Consider the following 20166-nt stretch of genomic DNA (forward strand, 5'->3'; position numbering starts at 1 on the left):
GGCCGAAGAACGGCCCCATGGTGACCCGCGGCCGGCGGCGTTGCGAAGACACCGGTGAGCGTGAGAACCCCCCGGTGTGCACACGAACCGCCCGGGGCGGGCTCGGCTTGGTCCAGCAGGGCAGCCCGCTCTGCACACGCGCTTCAGTCGGGGCAGTAGTAACCCCAGCAGCGCAGCGCAGCGCACCGCACCGCACCGCGAGCGGCAGCCGGGGAGCGACACCCCGCGGCGGTCCTGGGTCAGCTCCCGCAGGCTGCTGCTCTTCGCCTCCACCCACCAGGCAAGGCCTATTTTTAGCTCCCTTTCGTTGGTAGCGTCTAGATGGCTCCCGTATCCCCCCCCCAGTCTCAATGGTAGGGCCCGCCGAGGTGGGGGCAGAGAACTGAGCATGTCTGGCCAGGCTCCTGCAGCTCCGTCGCCCAGCGCCGGCTGAGCCTAGCGAGCGAACGCGCGCGCCCGCCCCACGCAGCGCGGGACCCGGCCAGCAGCCGGCGCAGCGCTCCCCGGCCGCCAAGTAAGTTTGGGTGAGTGCTCGCTCCCCCTCCCCCCGCCAGCGTCTGGGCCCGGCAGCTTCTCGCGCCCCGCGGGGGCCCTGGCGGCGGGCAGGCGCCGAGCTACGGGCAGGGCAGACAGTGCCCGCGCCAGCCTGCACCCTCCGCCGGAGTGGGGCGCTCAGCTCCAGGTGCCCTTGACATGCCGTCGCTGCTGCTGCTGCTGAGCGGGTCAGTCTGCCCCGGGGGTGCGCGGCAGGGGCGAGAGACGGGCGCTGGACAGAGGCAAGGATGCCCGGGGGAGTGAGTGCCGGAGGAGGGTGCTGGGCGCCAGGCAGCGCTGCGGGGAGTGGGTGCTCGCAGAATGGCCGGACTGGTGCTCGGAGCAGTGCCCCCCTCTGCGCTTGGCAGCATTAATACGCCTCTCTAAACCGCCGCGTTTGGGGGGCTTGATTACTTCGCATTAGAGCTGCTGGAGATTGACGAGACGCTGCAGTGCCGACACACACAGCCCAACCCAGCGCTCCGCGCATCCCGGTACTGCGGGGGGTAGGTGCCGCTCCTAGGGGTGGCTGGCTGCAGTCCTCAGTGCAATGCGCGTGTGTGCGCGCGAGTGAGTGAATCCAGGTGGAACACGTCCTTTTGTGAGCGTGTGGCTTGGAACTACAGTCGGTATGGTACGTGTAACTTTAAAGTTGGGTGTTTGGTTGCTACATTTGCTCAGAATCTGAGAACAGGGAGTAGCATCTATTACGCTTAGGAAGCCCTGGGGAGATTATATAGCAGAAGCTGCATGTCTCTATCATCATCTCATGGATTTCCTTCTCTCTCCTTGGGAAAGCCATGGGATTGTTGTCTGTAGGAAAACAGGCAGTTTGTCCCCGCGGTTTCCACAAGTTAATTTCCACCCGATGACTTATTATAGATTAGCCCGTTTCCCTTTGGAGGAAATTGGCATGCCCTAGCTGTCAGTAAGACTTTTGCATCCTTATTTGTTTGCTATCTTAAGAGGTTCCCCGGTCTTTTCAGATTCCTTAATGAGAGGCTGCTTACTGATCTGATCAGACACTCTGTCTCTCTTTTTCTGCTGGCATGTTCCAGTGGAGATGCACTTTTGCACTGTACTTATTTATTCTCAGTAGAGCAGCCTCCTGAAATATGCATATCTGGTGAGATGATTACACCAGTGGTGCTATTGTTCTGTAGTCATCATTATTAAAGGGGGAGTTTAACTATATTAATGTACAAAAGTTTCAACAGAAGTAAACTGCAACCAAAATAGTCAAAAGAAGCAAATACAAAAACTAAGTTGTTTTTGTAATTAAAAATTCAAATTACATTATAAAAAAGTTATGCAGTAAAAGCATAGTTATCAAGATTTTACAGGAGTTTCTGATAAAATGAAATTGTTACAAACAAAAATGGGAAATAAAATTTTACTGGATTAAAATTTATTTTCTGCATTAAAACATTATATTAATTCTTCATTGTTTATTAATATGAAATAAATATAGAGTTCATATAGTTTAGTACTGATTAAGTGCTTTCTTCATTAAATGTCTGTCAGTGGGGAATATCTTAAGTACTAAACTAAAATACATGTTTATCACAAAGAATAGCTGGTGATATTTAACGTAATAAGCATGATGAGATCTATTTAAAATATGCATATAAAATCATTTTAAGGGATGTTTGTTACTCATGTACATCAGAAAATTTTGGATGGAGCTAATGTTATTAATCTATATAGTAATCAGTTCACCTTCTTTAGTATATAGGCCGTATGTTGCCTAAAATGAGAAGGATTTCAGGACCTACTTCTCCTTTCATATGGAGAATGAAATTTGGCCTGCTGGTTGGATTATTAGCTTGTCTGGGCTGGGTACTGACTGGGAGTGTGATTATTTGCAGATTGTAAATTAGATATCCATTTTACAAAGTGATTTAATAATGGAAAAAAATAATGCTTTGCAATACTTCTGTTGAATTGCAGGGAAATTGTTCTTGTTTATGAAAATATTTGTTAGGCTCCTGACTTGTGAAGCCTTGTAACGCCAATTTATTTGTGAATAGTTTCTAGTATTTTTCCATTTGATAGGGTATATCTACACTATGGGATTATTCCACTTTTACATAAACCAGTTTTGTAAAACAGATTGTATAAAGTCGAGTGCACGCGGCCACACTGAGCACATTAATTCGGTGGTGTGCGTCCATGTACCGAGGCTGGCGTTGATTTCTGGAGCGTTGCACTGTGGGTAGCTATCCTGTAGCTATCCCATAGTTCCCACAGTCTCCCCTGCCCATTGGAATTCTGGGTTGAGATCCCAATGCATGATGGTGCAAAAACAGTGTCGCAGGTGATTCTGGATAAATGTCATCACTCAATCCTTCCTCCGTGAAAGCAATGGCAGGCAGTCATTTCGCGCCCTTTTTCCCCTGGATTGCCCTGGCAGACGCCATAGCATGGCAACCATGGAGCCTGTTTTGCCTTTTGTCACTGTCACTGTATGTGTACTGGATGCTGCTGACAGAGGCGGTACTGCAGTGCTACAGAGCAGCATTCATTTGCCTTTGCAAGGTAGCAGAGATGGTTACCATCCCTGTTGCACCATCTGCCATTGTAAATTGGTGATGAGATGACGGTTATCAATCATTTTGTACCGTCTGCTGCTGTCATAGGTGCTCCTAGCTGACCTCGCTGAGGTTGGCCGGGGGCGCTTGGACGAAAATGGGAATGACTCCCTGGGTCATTCCCTTCTTTATGTTTTGTCTGAAAATAGAGTCAGTCCTGCCTAGAATATGGGGCAAGTGTACTAGAGAACCAGAGAGCACAGCCGCTCCGGGTCAGAGCCCCAGAGATCCCGCAGAAATGATGAGCTGCATGCCATTCTAGGAGGTGCCCCTGCAACAACCCCACTCGTTGCTTCCCTCCTCCCGCAACCCTCCTGGGCTACCGTTGCAATGGCCCCCCATTTGTGTGATGAAGTAATAAAGAATGCAGGAATAAGAAACACTGACTTTTTAGCGAGATAAAATGAGGGGGAGGCAGCCTCCAGCTGCTGTGATGGTCCAGGGAGTACAGAATCTTTTCTTTAGACATGAAATGGGACGGGGGGCTGATATGCACGGTATACTGCTGCTTCGTAGGGTATGTTCAAGTGCCTCAGGTGACCTATGACCAGGATTCATCTCCAAATTTGGCCTGCTGGTTGGATTATTAGCTTGTCTCGGCTGGGTACTGACTGGGAGTGTGATGTGAACTGCTGATCCATCTCCCCGCCCCCACCCCTGCTGATATGCTGATGATGGTGGAAGATTGAGCTGCTTCCTCCTTGAGCAACTCCATGGCCTCCAGCTGATGAAAGGGGAACAGGTTTCTTCTTTTCCCCATACATATAGGGCCCAACTGTCATTCGGCATGGTCAGACAGATCCGCAGCAAGTTTTATGTATTTGTATGGGAGTTTCCTGCCTTTTATGGATAAGTAGATCAGGGCTCTAGATGTCTCTACAATTTATAGACAGGATAACAAAACAATGTATTGCATGGTAGTTAACAAACTTGCGAGTCCAAATAACTTAGAAGAATAAGATGAAGGGGGAAATTAAATTTAATAATTTCAGAGGAATAATTGATTTGTGCTAGATATTAATTTATAGATTCCTGGATTCCAAGACCAGAAGGGACCATTGTAATATAGTCTGACCTGGATAACACAAGCCATAGGACTTCCCTGAGTTAATTCCTGTTAGAACTAGAGAATATATATTTTAGAAAAACATCCAATCTTGATTTTAAAAGTTCCAGGGTTGGAGAGTTCACCACAACACTTTTGTAAATTGTTGACCCTCATGTTAAAATTTGCAACTTTTTTTGTAGTCTAAATGTTTCTAGGGTCAACTTCCAGCCATTGGAACTCATTATACCTTTGTGTGCCAGATTGAAGAGCTGTCTGTTATCACATTTCTGCTTCCCCTGCAGATACTGATCAAATCGCCTTTAACTTTTTGTTGAGCTAAATAGATTGAGCTCCTTGAATCTTTGACTATATGGCATGTTTTCCTATCCTTAAAATCTTGTGGCTCCTCTTTGAGCTCCCTTTACCTATTAGTGCTTGGATAATATGCCTACTATCCTATTTTCAAGTCCTCAGGAGAGGCAAAATGCTGAAATATTTGGACATAATTGTTCCTTTCCCCAGGTGGGTTTCATCTGGACGTGCGGGCACCTTCAAGCAGCAGTAAAGCTGTTAGGTCAACATATAGCACGTTGGTAGGGAAAAGGCACTTGTTTAATGGTGCAGTCGAAATAGATGCAAGTATCTTTTCTTAAGTGTAGTTGTCTGATCAATACTAGATTTATTAGCAAAGTTGAAAGATAAATGAAAAAGCCAAAATTTTAAAAGGTCTAAGCAGAGCCTCTTGTATTTATTTTGTCTCCTCATAAATCATTTTAACAGATTGCTCACAGAATGTACTGCATATTTAGCTGATGAATAATATTAACAATAATAATAAGCGTATGTATAAGATGTATCTCCGATGCCCTCTAATCAATAAATAGTCTGACTGATGTATATGGGCTCTAGACCAGAACTGCATACTCAGGCAAAGCTTTCATTGAAGCTGATGGAACTCTTTAAAGAGAATGAACTTCATGACTTCGCTAGGAAACACAAGTGAAGTTTGAATAATACAGTATGGAAACAAAACATTGAGTTGACAATCTACATGCTTAACTACTACTTGCTATGAGATGCATGATCAGGCATATAAGTTTGTTCCAATGTGATTATTCAAAATAATGCGCTCCTGAAAAGCAGAAGTACTAGCAAGCTGCTCCGTCTGTATCTCAAGCCAGATGTGTTTCAGAATTTTTAACAAATTACACTTCATGATGTCCAGAGAATCAACCACCTCTGTTCAGGTTAAGGAATATTCCTTAAAAATATTTAACCCTAAATCACCTTGAAGTAGTGCTAAGCAAGACATTCCAGAAAACTTACAATTTTCTTTAAAAATAGAACACATCAAATGAAGCAGTCAGCCTCTGGCAGCGGCAGACAGACCCTGGAGCTGTTCAGTGGCTGCTGGAAGGGCCCCTGCAGCTCCCTGCAGTGCAGGGGCCCCTGCAACCTACCGACTGCTGCTGCTGACGGGCCCCCCTGAGCTGCCCAGCCACCAGCAATGGCAGCAGAAGGATCCCGGAGCTGTTCAGCTGCTGCGAGGCCCCCTGCAACTCCCCAGATAGCTGCTGCCGCTGTCAGGCCTGTCCCCCCGGCCCCCGCAGCTGCTCAGCCGCCGTGAGTAGCCGTGCCCTGTGTCCCCGCACCTTTGACGGTGGCATAGGGACCCCAGAGCTGCTCAGCAGCTGCTGGAAGGGGCCCTGCACAGCTCCCCAACCTCTGGCAGAAGGTTTGATTGATTAGAAGGTTTGATTGATTAGAAGATTAGAAGGTTTGATTGATTAGAAGATTCCCCTCAGTTTCAGCCTAGTCCCAGATTTGGACCTTAGCGTCCAAAATATGGAGTTTAGCATGAAAACCTCCAAGCTTAGTTACCAGCTTGGACCTGGTAAAGCTACCACCACCCAAAAAATTAGTGTGTTTTGGGGCACTCTGGTCCCCCCAAAAACCTTCCCTGGGGACCCCAAGACCCAAATCCCTTGAGTCTCACAACAAAGGGAATAAACCTTTTCCCTTCCCCCCTCCAGGTGTTCCTGGAGAGATACACAGAAGCACTCCGTGAATCTAAACAGAGGGAGTCCACCCTCTCTATTTCCAGTCCTGGAAACACAAGCACTTCCCTCTTCACCCAGAGAGAATGCAAAGTCAGGCTAGTAAATCTAACACACACAGATTTCCCCCTGACTTCTTCCTCCCACCAATTCCCTGGTGAGCACAGACTCAATTCCCTGGAGTCCCTCACTAAAGAAAAACTCCAACAGGTGTTAAAAGAAAGCTTTATATAAAAAGAAAGAAAAATACATAAAAATGGTCTCTCTGTATTAAGGTGACAAATACAGGGTCAATTGCTTAAAAGAATATTGAATAAACAGCCTTATTCAAAAAGAATACAATTCAAAGCTCTCCAGCAACTATAGACATGTAAGTACAAAACAACAAACCATCTTTGTACTCACAACTTGGAAACAGAAGATTAGAAAGCAGGAAATAGAAAAATTCACTCCTCATAGCCGAGAGAGTACAGGTGGAAGACCAAGAACAAAGGACTCACACACAAAAAACCCTCCACCCAGATTTGAAAAAGTCTTGTTTCCTGATTGGTCCTCTGGTCAGGTGTTTCAGATTACTTCTTTCCAGGTGAAAGAGACGTTAACCCTTAGCTATCTGTTTATGACAGCCCCGCAGGGCAATGGGGGCCCTGCAGTTCCCCATTTTGTCAGGGGTGTTTTTAGTAAAAGTCAAGGACAGGTCATAGCTTCCGGTGATTTTTTTTTTTTTGTTGATTGCCTGTGACCTGTCCCTGACTTTTACTAAAAACTATACTATATAAATACTAAAACTGTAGCCTTAAGTATGAGCCATGCAGTAGCATGTCAGCAGGAGAGTAAACATTTTGTGGGGGCATAGAAAATATCCCTTGAAGAAGATAAACTTGAATTACACTGGTCTACAATTTTTGAGAAGTTGTCTGCTTCAGAGATAAAATGTGATATTTATTATGTATTTTGATGTGCTGAATTCAAATATGACAATTAACTGATTGGCTACTGTTTCTAAGATATTTAAGTTTTTTTACATTTTATGTCTATGGATATTGTGTAGATAGTAGAGTTTTAATCATAAATTGTGAACCTAGGTCTTTTCATGTGTTTATGGTTGCTTTACATGATAATATTTCACCTGTCCTGTTTATGTAACACTTCAAAAATCAGCAAAAGGGTTATATAAATAAAATTTATTATGAAACAAAAGGCAAACAACTATTATGTACATAGTTTAGTCCTATTCAGTGTCTACTCAGAGCTTCTTGGCTTGTCTCTTGTATTCATTAAATGGAGCATCTCTTGTCACTGTCCAGCAATAGTCTGCAAGCATTGATGGGCTCTATTTGCCCTGATAGCCTGCCAGGAGATTCCACTGCTGTAGTCTGGAGCCCAACAGCTCTGCCTTACTCTTGGGTAGTTCCAAATCCCTGACAAGGTCATTCAGTTCACCTTGTGTTATGAGGTGTGGTTCAGAGGAGGAGGATGGGAGAAAATGTGGGTCCTGTGACATTGATGGTTCAGGACCAGAAGTTTCATCCTCTTCCTCTTCCTCGTCTGACTCAAGTGAGAATGATTCTGGTGCATCAGGAACCGGCAGTCCTTCTCTGTGGGGTACTGGGCGTATAGCTGATGGAATGTTTGGATAATGCACAGTCCACCTTTTCTTCTTTGACACACCTTTCCCAACTGGAGGCACCATGCAGAAGGAACAATTGCTGGTATGATCTGTTGGCTCTCTTCAAATCATTGGCACTGCAAAAGGCATAGATTTCCTTTTCCTGTTCAACCACTGGCGAAGATTTGTTGCACAAGTGTTGCAGCATATATGTGGGGCCCACCTCTTGTCCTGATCTCCAATTTTGCAGCCAAAATAAAGGTGATAGGCTTTCTTAACCATAGTGGTTATACTGCGCTTTTGTGATGCAAAAGTCACTTAACTTCTGCTATGTTTGTAGTGATCTGCACTGTTCACACAAGTACGAGGCATCTCTGCTCACTTTGGCTAAACAGAAATGTGTCCCTTTGCAAAATCAAACACTGACAAAGAAGAGAGCACGACACTGTATGATTTCTAGAGCTGATATAGGGCAATTTGTTCAGCAGAGTGACGTAAGCTTCGTTATGATTGCATCATCCATGACTTCTAGGAATAACATGATGCAATTCATATCATGTGTGACGCAATACCAGCTTCAGATTGCATCATTCATTGTTTTGCCTAAAAAGCATGTACTGTCCAAACCCAGTCATAGATTTATTCATAGATCCAGTCAAAGATGTATTTTAGTCATTTCTGGTTTAAATTGAGATCCCTTCCCTTTATGTCACTTATCCTCCGCCATTCCCAAGTTAAGGGTCGTATATACTGACCCAATAGCATATCTTGAAAACTAGAGCCAATCAACAATTTTAAGCATCATTTTTGTTCTCAGTGACCCAGAATTAGTAAAGTTGGACTACATTTATTTCAGAAGCATTTTGGCTGTAGAGCAGTGTTTATGTGCAGTTTCCTCTGCATGGAGCCTGTCCAAACTGACTTGTAAACCAAAGCTGTTGCTGCACTGAGTGGATATTTAAGATCCCATGACACTTTTCAGAAGAGTAAGGATTTCCTCTGATGTCATGGGCTGCTACTCGTTCAGTGATGCTGTTTGTGAAGGTATATACATTGTAAAGGTATCTAAGTGGCCCTCCTTATTAGGCAAGGTGCATCCCAGAGTATCCTCCAACAACGTGAGTAAAGTTCTACTACTCCATGGTTAGATGACTCCATTAACCAACTGATTGTCAGTCCTTTTAGGAGTCTGTTCAGAGGTTACTGTGGGTGTGTGAGAGAGAGAGACAGACAGACAATGTAATACATACATTAAATGTCATTTTTTTATGGCCTGCTTCTGCAACTACTCAAAATTTGGAAGTCCTATTGAAATCAATGGAAACTCTGTGTGCAGAGCAGTTCTGGGTTCAAGTCTTATTTTTATAAAAACCCTTCAGGTTGCACTGGAATGAAACCATTTCACAAGTAAAATATTCATTGTATTAGTCATTAGGATGGTAATTTAGAAAGGTATGAAAAATACTACAGGTATGGAAAGGTGGTGGTGGTGAAACTTAACAAATTTCTTGAATGTGGCCAGATCTATCTTTTGTGGCAATGTATACCTTTGTCATCATGGGTGCATCCTCTGAAACGATGTCAAACATACAATTATTTTATTCCATACTCAGTTTGTATACAGTTATGAAATCAAGAGTTATGAAATCAGGGTAGTTAAACACTGGAATAGATTGCCTAGGGAAGTTGTGGAATCTCCATCTCTGGAGATATTTAAGAGTAGGTTAGATAAATGTCTATCAGGGGTGGTCTAGACAGTATTTGGTCCTGCCATGAGGGCAGGGGACTGGACTCGATGACCTCTCGAGGTCCCTTCCAGTCCTAGAGTCTATGAGTCTATAAGAGTTATTAAAAATATATATATATTTTGCATATGAAACTCTGCTGAGGGTCAGTATTTCGTATTGAATACAATAGGTTGTCTCTTCCATGATTGTATTTCTTTCATTGTATAAATTACCACTGTTTAATTACAGAACCCAGTGTATAGATATTGCTGATGTAAACCTAATCCATTAAGTTGTCTCCTTTTGTGGTAGCTGAGTCCCAAGCTGTTGTATGCATTAACTTGAAAAAAAGACAAGATTTATGATGCTGATCTAAACACGTTCTCAGATGATTAATAGATGATTGATATGTTAAAGCTGCTGCAGTTACTGAAAATAAAAACTAAAGCAGCTTTCAAATCCCCAGTGGTGGAGGAAGCAAAGTTTATTTTCTTTAGGAATCACAAGTGGTAGTAGCTGTCTGAGTCAAAAGAAGACAGAGGAAAAAATAAAATACATCTTATTTGTTTATTTCTGTTTTGTTTACACCTTGGGAATGCTATCTTGGTCCATACTTTTTATTTAAAAAAAAAATTTCCTCTAGGATTATGTTTGTCAGTATTCTTCTACAGTGAAGTTAATAGCTGAAGGACTAATGTTAATCTATTAGAAAATCTCAGACCTGTGGGTCATCGTTTGAATCATCTATGGTACTGATTACAGCAAAAATCTTTTTCGTAGAGTTGAATCTTTCACTAGTGGATTCAGAATGTGAAATTAAGCCACTGGCAGAAGACCAACACATGGCTCTCCCTGCCACAGATCACTTGAAGTAACTGGGTGGGGGCAGGAGGAGTCTGCACTCATTTCCAGCCACACTTAGGGCTGGTCTACACTAGAAAATTAGATCGACCCAGCCAGTGATGAACTGCCAAAATATTAACAACAGGTTCCCTCCTCCTCACCCCCTGAGGGGGTCGTGCCCCGTCCAACCCCCCATGTTCCTTGACGCCCCCCCCAGGACCCCTGACCCATCCACCCCCCTTACCTGTCCCCTGACTGCCCCCTGCCACCTCATCCAACCCCTCCTCTCATTCTTGATGGGCCCCTTGGGATCCCTGCCCCATCCAACCACCTCTTCTCTCTGTCCCTGACTGCCCCCCACCACCTCATCCAACCCCTGCTCCTTCCTGACTGCCGCCTCCCGGGACACTTGCCCCCATTCAATCCCCCTGTTCCCTGCCCTCTGACCACCCTGACCCCTATCCACCCTCCCCACCCACCGAACATCTCTGCCCTCTTCCAACATCCCCTCCCTGCTGCCTGCCCCCTTACCGTACTGCCTGGGGCTGGCGCCGCGGGGCCCAGGCCGGTCCAGGCCGGGACCGGGACCGGTGCTGCGGGGCCCGAGACTCCCCGGGCCAGATTGGGTCCACACGGCCAGGACTGGGAGCTGCGGGCTGCGAGACTTGCCAGGCCTGGGAGCTGTGCTGTGGGGCCCGAGACTTCCCGGGCCGGGCCGGGGCTGGGAGCCGCGCTGCCGAGCCGGGCTGGAGCCATTGAGGCCAGAGCCGGGGCTGCTTGGCCGGGACCAGGCTGGGGCGCTCGGCCAGGGCTAAGGGGAGCTGGACAGGGCCACGCTGCGCCACGCCTCCCTGGAGCCCTTCTTACGCCTCCCAGCCCCAGCTTACCTGCCTGCCTGCTGCTGGTTTCAGGCTTCCCGCGAACATCTGATTCGCAGAAAGCAGGGGATGGGGAGGAGAAGGAGGGCAGAGCATTTGGGGAGGAGGGGGACATGAGCTGGGGCCGGGGGTGAGGTGGACAGCTGCCTGTGCTTTTGTTAAATTTAAAAGCTTTTTTAGAACCGGTTGTCCTGGAACAACCAGTTCTAAAAGGGTTTCTAAATTTAACAGCTGGTTCCTGTGAACCAGTGCGAACCGGCTCAAACTCACCACTGGACCCAGCTACATTGCTCAGGGGTGTGAAAAATCTACGCACCAGAATGACATAGTTAGACTGAACTAAGTCTGCATGTAGAGAACACTAGGACGATTTTTTTTCGACCTAGGGATTGCTGATGGGAGAATCCCTCCCATCAGCATAGTTAGGGTCTATGCTGTAGTGTTTCAAGTGTAGACAGGTCCCTAGTTTGTATATGCTTGCATGGATGGGAATATCAGGAATTATCTGGGATGTAGTACATTGTATAGCACTGTGCCTGAACCTTCCTCCCTGACCCAGCCCACTATGTCTCTGTTCTCTCATCTTCCATGTCCCTCAGTAAATTCACTTTTCTTGAAGCCCTACAAACCTGTATTGCCATGCCTCTGAAACATTTTAAGAAGACAGATAATGTGCATAGAGGCCACAATGGAAACACTATAAAAATCTAACTAGATACTTAAATGCAAGAAAAATTACAAAAAAATCCCCCCAAACCACACACTAAACAAAACTGACAGAACTAACACCACACCGGCTAACCCATCATTGCTCATTCCCTTTGCTTTATATTGCATCCCACCCTTCTGTATGTTGTGTATCTAAATTGTAAGCACTTTGCAGTTAAGATCTTATTTTTTACCTGTCTTCAAAGTGCCTACCATGCTCAATTGGCTGCATAGAAACAGTTGTTTGTTCAGTAGTTTATTTACAAATTAAGTCATTAATATGGAATCTAATAGGGACGCATTACTGAAAACACTCATGGCTATTCTTATCTTGAAAAACTGAAAGAACTTCAGCTGTATATTGAACTCCAAACAACTGAATACAGCCGGTAGGATCTTCACCTGGTATAAATCAGTGTAGTGCCATTTTACACTAATTGAGAATCTGGCCCTCTGAGCTTTAGTGTAACATCTGGAAAAAAATTGAAAGACAAAAGCTGTCTCAATAAGTTATTGGAGAAGTAGTCCTGCTTATCTCATCTTTTCACGTTAGAATGAAAGGAAATTAATAGTGCATCTATATGTAGATGCCTTCATCAGATCTCACTTGACTTTCATTTTATTCTTGTTGCTTGATAGTAACAAGTTATATGGGCTTGTATTCTACTGATTTCTAAACTTGTTTTGAAAAAATACCTGTTGAAGGGCCTGAAGCACATGTGAGTAAAGCTGCTCAGACGTGTATTTCGCATTACTTCAGTTGCAAGTAACTTTACTTCTAGGCATAAGTGTTTTGCAGATTTGAGCCCAAAAAGTGGATATGAAGAAAGAACACGTCTTCTATCTAATCATTTTAATCACTGCTCTGTTTTTTTTATAGAGACTGGATCTAGATTAATCATTAGGGGCTGGATTCTGCCACCCTTACTCACTGTGAGTAGTATCTCAGTCCACAACTAGTCCACCTTGATTTGCACCTTACTCTGAGTAGTCCCCTTTATTTCAGTGTGAAAAGAGTAGCAGAATGTGGATACCTTAGTTGATAGCAATTTACTAGTAGGAGAATATATGCTGATTCAGAATGTACTGCACTTCAAAATAAACAGTCTCACATTGTTTTGTCTCTTTGGTGGCATCTTTTAATACTCTAATATTGCAGTGTCAGGGGTTACTTGTGCATCTGCATTTAAAGTATAAGTCACTGATGGTAAAACTCTTGGCAGTTTTCATGTTAAATGTAAATTACATAGTGTTCTTGGAGCTAAGAAATGCTCTGGTAAGCATTTTGAGCCTGATTCAGTTGTCAGACCATTCTTACACCAATGAAACACTGTTGACTTCAGTGAAGGTACTTCTGATTCTCACTGGTGTAAGTGAGAGGAGATTCAGACTCCTAAAAGAATTCCCATAGTGTTCAAGGAAAACTAGTTAATGATGGCATTATTTATTTAGAACCTCCATTTCAGAGTTACATTTCTGCATAAGAAATGCCTAGTTATGCTGTTAAGTGGTGGTATAAACACATTTATTTTTGGTTTATTTTAAATGTCTAAAATGCTCCTCTGATATGTGCTATAGGCACATTAACACATGCTGCTGGGGAATTTTTAGTGAAGGCTGAGGTTGCCCATGCTTGGTCTAACCGGACCACGAGAAGAATGAGGTCCAGTGGTTATAACCCTGGACTGGGTGTAATGTGCATCTGACAAGACTTGCTGCTGACTGAGCCAGCTGCCAAATTATCTATTAATAATAGCTTCCAAGAGGTCTTCAGGAGTAACCCCATAACAAAGTGCAGAAGCATTATCTAGCTTCCAGTAAACAAGGGGTTCATTCAAACTCCCTTCCGTTTGGACAGGTCTTGAGAGATGGGCTGCTGGACAGACAGAAGGATGAGAATGTCTAGGGAAAGGCAAGGCTCCTTCCTCTGTCTCTGAGGATCCTCCTAATACAGCAATCTAGTGTTTTGTTTTTCCCTTTTTACTTGTTGTTTTGTTTGGCTTGTGTATTCAAATACTCTCTCCTGTTAAAGAGGCCTCACTGCTCGTAGCTGTGATTTGTTTCTGCTCAGCCATCCCACAAGGGAAAACACAATTGCCTCCATATGTTTACCGGTTGCTGACATTTGAGCCTGTTCTTTCTGTCTCGCTTAGCAATCTCACATGTTAAATAGGTTGGAAGGGAGGCTAGGTCCCCATGGAACCTCCCAGGTGAGAGTGCTGAAGTCCAAGGAGCAGTTGGCCACCCTGATTCTGAGTATGTTTTGAGAGGAGACATTGAGGCCATTTCAACAGCATTACAGAGGCTCAGCACTGCAGGGAGATTCTCTTTATTCCAAGGGAGTTCCCTGGTGGCATAAATCAGTGGTTTTCAAAGTTTGGGTCGTGACCAAGTACTGGATCGTGGAATGGAAGGCATTAGCTTGCCTTGCTCAGCCTCCAGGGACCATGGCGGCCAGCCAGTAAAAACTAGTAATCTCTACCTGTTCTGATACCGCGCTGCCCTCCAGAAACAGCCAGCAGCAGGTGCGTCTCATAGGCAGAGGAGCCACAGCTCCGCGTGCTGCACCCACCCCAAGCACCGGCTCTGCTCCCATTGGCCGGTAACCAGCCAATGGGAGTTGGGGTGGCGGTGCCTGCGGGTGAGAGCCACGCAGAGCTGTTTGTACGCCTCCACCTAGGAGCCAGACCTGCTGGCCGCTTCCAGGGTGCAGCATGATCTGCAGTGCCAGGACAGGCGGGAAGCCTCCTACACCCCAACCCCCCCATTCCTGAGTCCACCCCACAGCCCTCACCCCTGCACCCCAACCTTCTTCCCTAGCCCTGAGCCTCTCCGACACCCCAAACCCCTCATCCCCAGCTCCATTGGGCATGGGCATCAAAAATTTTCTTCAACTGGGTCTCCAGAAAAATAGTTTGAAAACCACTGGCCTAAACTACAGGCTGTATGCCCTTGTTGTACTGATGGGGCTATCGCATGGTATTAAATAAATGGGTCCACAAGTCAAAGTCCTGTTCACAAAAGAATAAAACCTGCATGAATTTTGACCGTGGAGCCACCTCCTCACTATAACAATCCTGTAACACCTTCTCTGGGCCACTACAGAGACTGGCATATACTGTTTCTCAGCCTGGAACTATTATAGGCAGAGACTGTAGAACTGCTGAGTTAAGGTTGCCTGACACATTCTATTCTGAGACCCTGTTTTCAGTTGCTTATACCTTTTGCCAAACTTTTAACTGTTCGTATTGAAATTTTCTATGATGGATGTTTGCCTCAGACTGCGTTTGTTTTTCTTGGGCAGCTTTACCTAAAGCTGTTCAGCTGTTTCAGAGAGCAGGGCCAGGGAAAAGGTAGTAGTTTGCCATATAAAATAATAGTACTATTGTTCTGGAGCAGTGACTTGAAATTTGGCAGGAATGTCTCCCTAGGGTCAGGGATGTGTCTTTTGCTGCCTTTGTGAAAATTTGCCCAAATATAGTCAATTTATAAGTTTTGAAAAAACCTCAGTTTGCAGATGATTTGTAGAAACTTATTACAGTTTGACAGCCGAAGGTGCTCTCTGTACTGATCATGCACCAGCCGAGGGATACAGGGGCTGAGCTGGACTTTTCCTTCAACTGCTCTTCCTGCTGCCAGAAGCTGTTGTGGCACAGGAACTGAGAGCAGGGAGGCTGGATATCCTGTGCTCAGTATGATTTTCCCCTACCCTGGCCCTAGCAGGCACCCAGGCTGCATGGCAAAGGAAGCAACCTGACTGAAACATAGAGGGAATAAAAGCTAGATTTGAAGGAGTGGATTGGAAGCTGGGTGGTGAGGGGATATTGGGATTGGTGGGCACAGAAACTGGGAGCTAAGTGGGGAAACTGGGATGGAGTGGTGGGGAAACTGAGGTCAGATGAAGAGAGACTGGGACTACCTGGACAAGGAGCCTCGAGGGGGATACTGGGATAATGGTAAGGAGACTGGAACTGAGATGAAGATTTGGATGTGGGAGGCATGGGACAGGAATAGTACAGGGACATGCTGTGGGGGAGAAGAGCAGAGAATCCGTTTCTCCCCCCTCCTTCCCTGACACGCTTCCTTCCAGAGCCTGGAGTGGAACCCAAGATTCCTGAGTCTCACCATTCTTTCTGCTGTCACCAAGTATCTGTGAAGCCCTTTGGCAAAGTGTGTGTGGCCTGGTCTACACTACACGTTTAATCCGATTTTAGCAGCATTAAACCGATTTAACGCTGTACCCATCCACACTATGAGGCCCTTTATATCGATATAAAGGGCTCTTTATATCGGTTTCTGTACTCCTCCCCAACGAGAGGAATAGCGCTAAAATCGGTATTACCATATCGGATTAGGGTTAGTGTGGCCGCAAATCGACGGTATTGGCCTCCGGGCGGTATCCCACAGTGCACCACTGTGACCACTCTGGAGAGTAATCTCAGCTCGGATGCAGTGGCCAGGTAAACAGGAAAAGCCCCGCGAAATTTTGATTTTCATTTCCTGTTTGCCCAGCGAGGAGCTCTGATCAGCATGGGTGGCCATGCAATCCCAAATCCAAAAAGAGCTCCAGCATGGACCTTATGGGAGATACTGGATCTGATCACTGTATGGGGAAACAAATCTGTTCTATCAGAGCTCCATTACAGAAAACGAAATGCCAAAGTGTTTGAAAAAAAAATATACAGGCTACACAGTGCTGCGTGACAAGTGTAACAGGAAGCCAGAGACTCAAACGGACGCTCATGGAGGGAGGGAGGGGGTATTGAGGACTCCAGCTATCCCACAGTCCACAGCAGTCTCCGAAAAGTATTTACATTCTTGGCTGAGCTCCCAATGCCTGTAGGGTCAAACACATTGTCCGGCGTGGTTCAGGGAATAGCTCGTCAATTTACTCCCTCTCCCCCCCCCCGTGAAAGAAAAGGGAAAGAAATCGTTTCTTGACTTTTTTCAGTGTCACCTTATGTCTACTGAATGCTGCTGGTAGATGCGATGCTGCAGCAGTGAAGAGCAGTATCCGCTCCTCTCCCCTCCCTGGTGGCAGACGGTGCAGTAGGACTGGTAACTGTCCTTCTTATCAACCCTTGAGTGCTCCTGGCTGGCTTCAGGTGAGGCTGGCCGGGGGTGCCTGGGTGAAAATAGGAATGACTCCCGGTCATTCCCAGTAGATGGTACAGAACGGCTGGTAACCGTCTTCATCATAGCTACTGGGGGCTGAGCTTCAATCAGCCCCCTCCCTTTCATGTGAAAAGAAAAGATTCTGTACTGCCCGGACTGTCATAGCTGTGGGATGCTCGGCTCCTCTCCCCCACACTGCTTAATGTCCTGCCTGAACTATCATAGCACCAGGAGGCTGCCTCCCTCTCATTTTATGTCACTAAAAACTCAGTGTTTCTTATTCCTGCATTCTTTATTACTTCATGACACAAATGGGAAGGACACTGCCACGGTAGCCCAGGAAGGTTGGGGGAGGAGGGAAGCAACGAGTGGGGTTGTTGCAGGGGCACCCCTCGTGAATGGCATGTAGCTCATCATTTCTGCGGGATCTGACACAGAGCAGTTGTACTCTCTGATACACTGCTTCTCTAGTACATTTGCCCCATATTCTAGGCAGGACTGACTCTATTTTTAGAAACCATAAAGGAGGAATTGACTCGGGGAGTCATTCCCAATTTTGCTTTTGCGCCCCCGGCTGATCTCAGCCAGGGGTACCCATGATAGCAGCAGACAGCACAGAAGGACAGATAACCGTCATCTCATTGCTAAATTACACTGGCAGCAGACGGTACAGAATGACTGGTAACCGTCTCTGCTATCATGCAAAAGCCAATGAATGCTACTGTGTAGCACTGGAGTATCAGCTCTGTCCGCAGCATCCAGTACACATACGGTGAATTTAAAAAAAAAAAAAAAAAGCTGAACGGGCTCCATGGTTGCCGTGCTATGGCGTCTGCCAGGGCAATCCAGGGAAAAAGGGCACAAAATGATTGTCTGCCGTTGCTTTCCCGGAGGAAGGAATGACTGACGACATTTACCCAGAACCACCCGCGACAATGATTTTTGCCCCATCAGCCACTGGGCTCTCAACCCAGAATTCTAAAGGGCGGAGGAGACTGCGGGAACTATGGGATAGCTATGGAATAGTTACCCACAGTGCAACGCTACGGAAATCGACGCTAGCCTCGGACCATGGACGCACACCGCCGAATTAATGTGCTTAGTATGGCCACGTGCACTCGACTTTATACAATCTGTTTTACAAAACCGGTTTATGTAAAATCGGAATAATCCCGTAGTGTAGACGTACCCTGTGTCATCCTCTGCTAACGCTGGTCCAGACAGAACATGGCAACTTGCTGCTTCTATCAGGTAATCTCTTAAATCAAGTAGCAGAGGGAGTTCTGTGTTCCACCCCTGCTGATGAACCAAATAAGGGTCAGGATGGTCATACATGGTAGGATTTCTCTTCTTACAGTTAACTGTTTAAAAAATAAACATAGAGGGATTACACCCACAAATATTTTAAGATTCAAAGTGAAGCTCTCAAAAGTTAGGAAATGCAAGAAGGAAGGTTGCCTGTGGGCACTTGACCTTAATTTCCTCTGTGCCTCGATTCCCTGGCTGTGAAATGGGGACAGTACCATCCCCTTCACCTCACAGGGGTGTGATGAAAAGAAATTCATTATAGTTTGTGAAGAACTATTTATCCTGTGCCCTCAATGAGGCAGTGTTCTTTTGGGGGTGGGGGAAGTATGTGAACATGTAATTAAAGACTGTAGCATAATGCATATACGTGAAGGGGGGGAGAGGATGAATTAAGGTTTCACAGGAAATCTTAAATCTGGCATTCGCTAATTTCAGTGCTTGATTTGCAACCTTAACTGTCTTTTAAATGTAATTTTTGTGTGTTGTTTGTAAATAATGTTGGACCACTACAAGCGTGGAAACAGTAAAAGCAGGGACCAGAGAGCACTGGGAAAAATTTTCCTGGGGGCTTTGTTAGTGCACAGAGCGCTCAACACAAGCCAGTACCCAGGAGTCACAATTTGTACTCTAAGCTTATTGCCTTTAAAGGTAAGGGGCTCCCAGCAGTGTCAGTGCAGGGAGAGAGCAGATTCCTTGTGGCCACTGCTCCTCCCCTTGAGTAAATGGGTGCAGAGTGCACAAACAGTGTGGGGAATAGGTGGAGCCTTGGCTAAGCCAGCACTGAGAAGCAAGTAATTTTGCTCTTGGCCAGTAGAGGATTACCCTTCCACCTCCAGCGCAAGTAGGGAACCATAGAGGGACTTGGACTCACAGGGGTTTCCATAGTCTGCGCTGAGGCAGTGCACCCATTTACCACCCCTTACTTCTGACCCAAAGTCAGGGTTGGATTTTGAACAAAATTTGGCCCTATGTGAATTTTATTTTTTAAATCAGTGACAGACCACTTCGTCTGTGGCACTAAAGGCTAGGTACTGGCTGAACAGCAGAAGTACAGTATGTGTAGAATATGTTGTAAACATAGTAAGACATCTTTCTCAAAGCTTCTCCAACCTGTGTTTGCCAAGGACTGTCTAAGCTCTTTATAAAAATACTTTAATTCATAAAAATATCTCATAACATAGACAAATGTAATCTGTATGCGACCATACCCAATTCTATTCATTCACTGTAGGCAGGTTCAAATTTTGAAGCATGTTTGAATGCTGCAGGCAGAGGCACTCGGATTCTGTGGTGATGAGTGTTGTAGAAATGAATTTCCCAGGGGAGAAAGCAAGCAGGCTCTGACTTTCTATAGTTGAAGCTTCTGAGGGTATGTCTACACTACGGGATTATTCCGATTTTACATAAACCGGTTTTGTAAAACAGATTGTATAAAGTCGAGTGCACGCTGCCACACTAAGCACATTAATTCAGCGGTGTGCGTCCATGGTCCGAGGCTAGCGTTGATTTCTGGAGCGTTGCACTGTGGGTAGCTGTTCCGTATCTATCCCATAGTTGCTGCAGTCTCCCCCACCCCTTGGAATTCTGGGTTGAGAGCCCAGTGGCTGATGGGGCAAAAATCATTGTCGCGGGTGGTTCTGGGTAAATGTCTTCAGTCATTCCTTCCTCCGGGAAAGCAACGGCAGACAATCATTTTGTGCCCTTTTTCCCTGGATTGCCCTGGCAGACTCCATAGCACGGCAACCATG

General features: G+C 45.7%; 1 protein-coding gene across 1 annotated transcript in view; it reads left to right on the top strand.

Annotated features, from left to right (window-relative positions):
• The first annotated feature begins 505 nt into the window (after positions 1 to 505).
• Positions 506 to 20166, top strand: part of OXR1 (oxidation resistance 1) — a 536651-nt gene continuing 516990 nt past the window's right edge. The window contains exons 1-2 of the mRNA XM_050940739.1: positions 506 to 524; positions 12876 to 12928. The gene's annotated coding sequence lies outside the window, so the exon portion shown is untranslated. The remainder of the gene's footprint in view (positions 525 to 12875; positions 12929 to 20166) is intronic.

This window comes from Gopherus flavomarginatus, chromosome 2, assembly GCF_025201925.1.
Source record: "Gopherus flavomarginatus isolate rGopFla2 chromosome 2, rGopFla2.mat.asm, whole genome shotgun sequence".
Classification (NCBI taxonomy): Eukaryota; Metazoa; Chordata; order Testudines; family Testudinidae; genus Gopherus; species Gopherus flavomarginatus.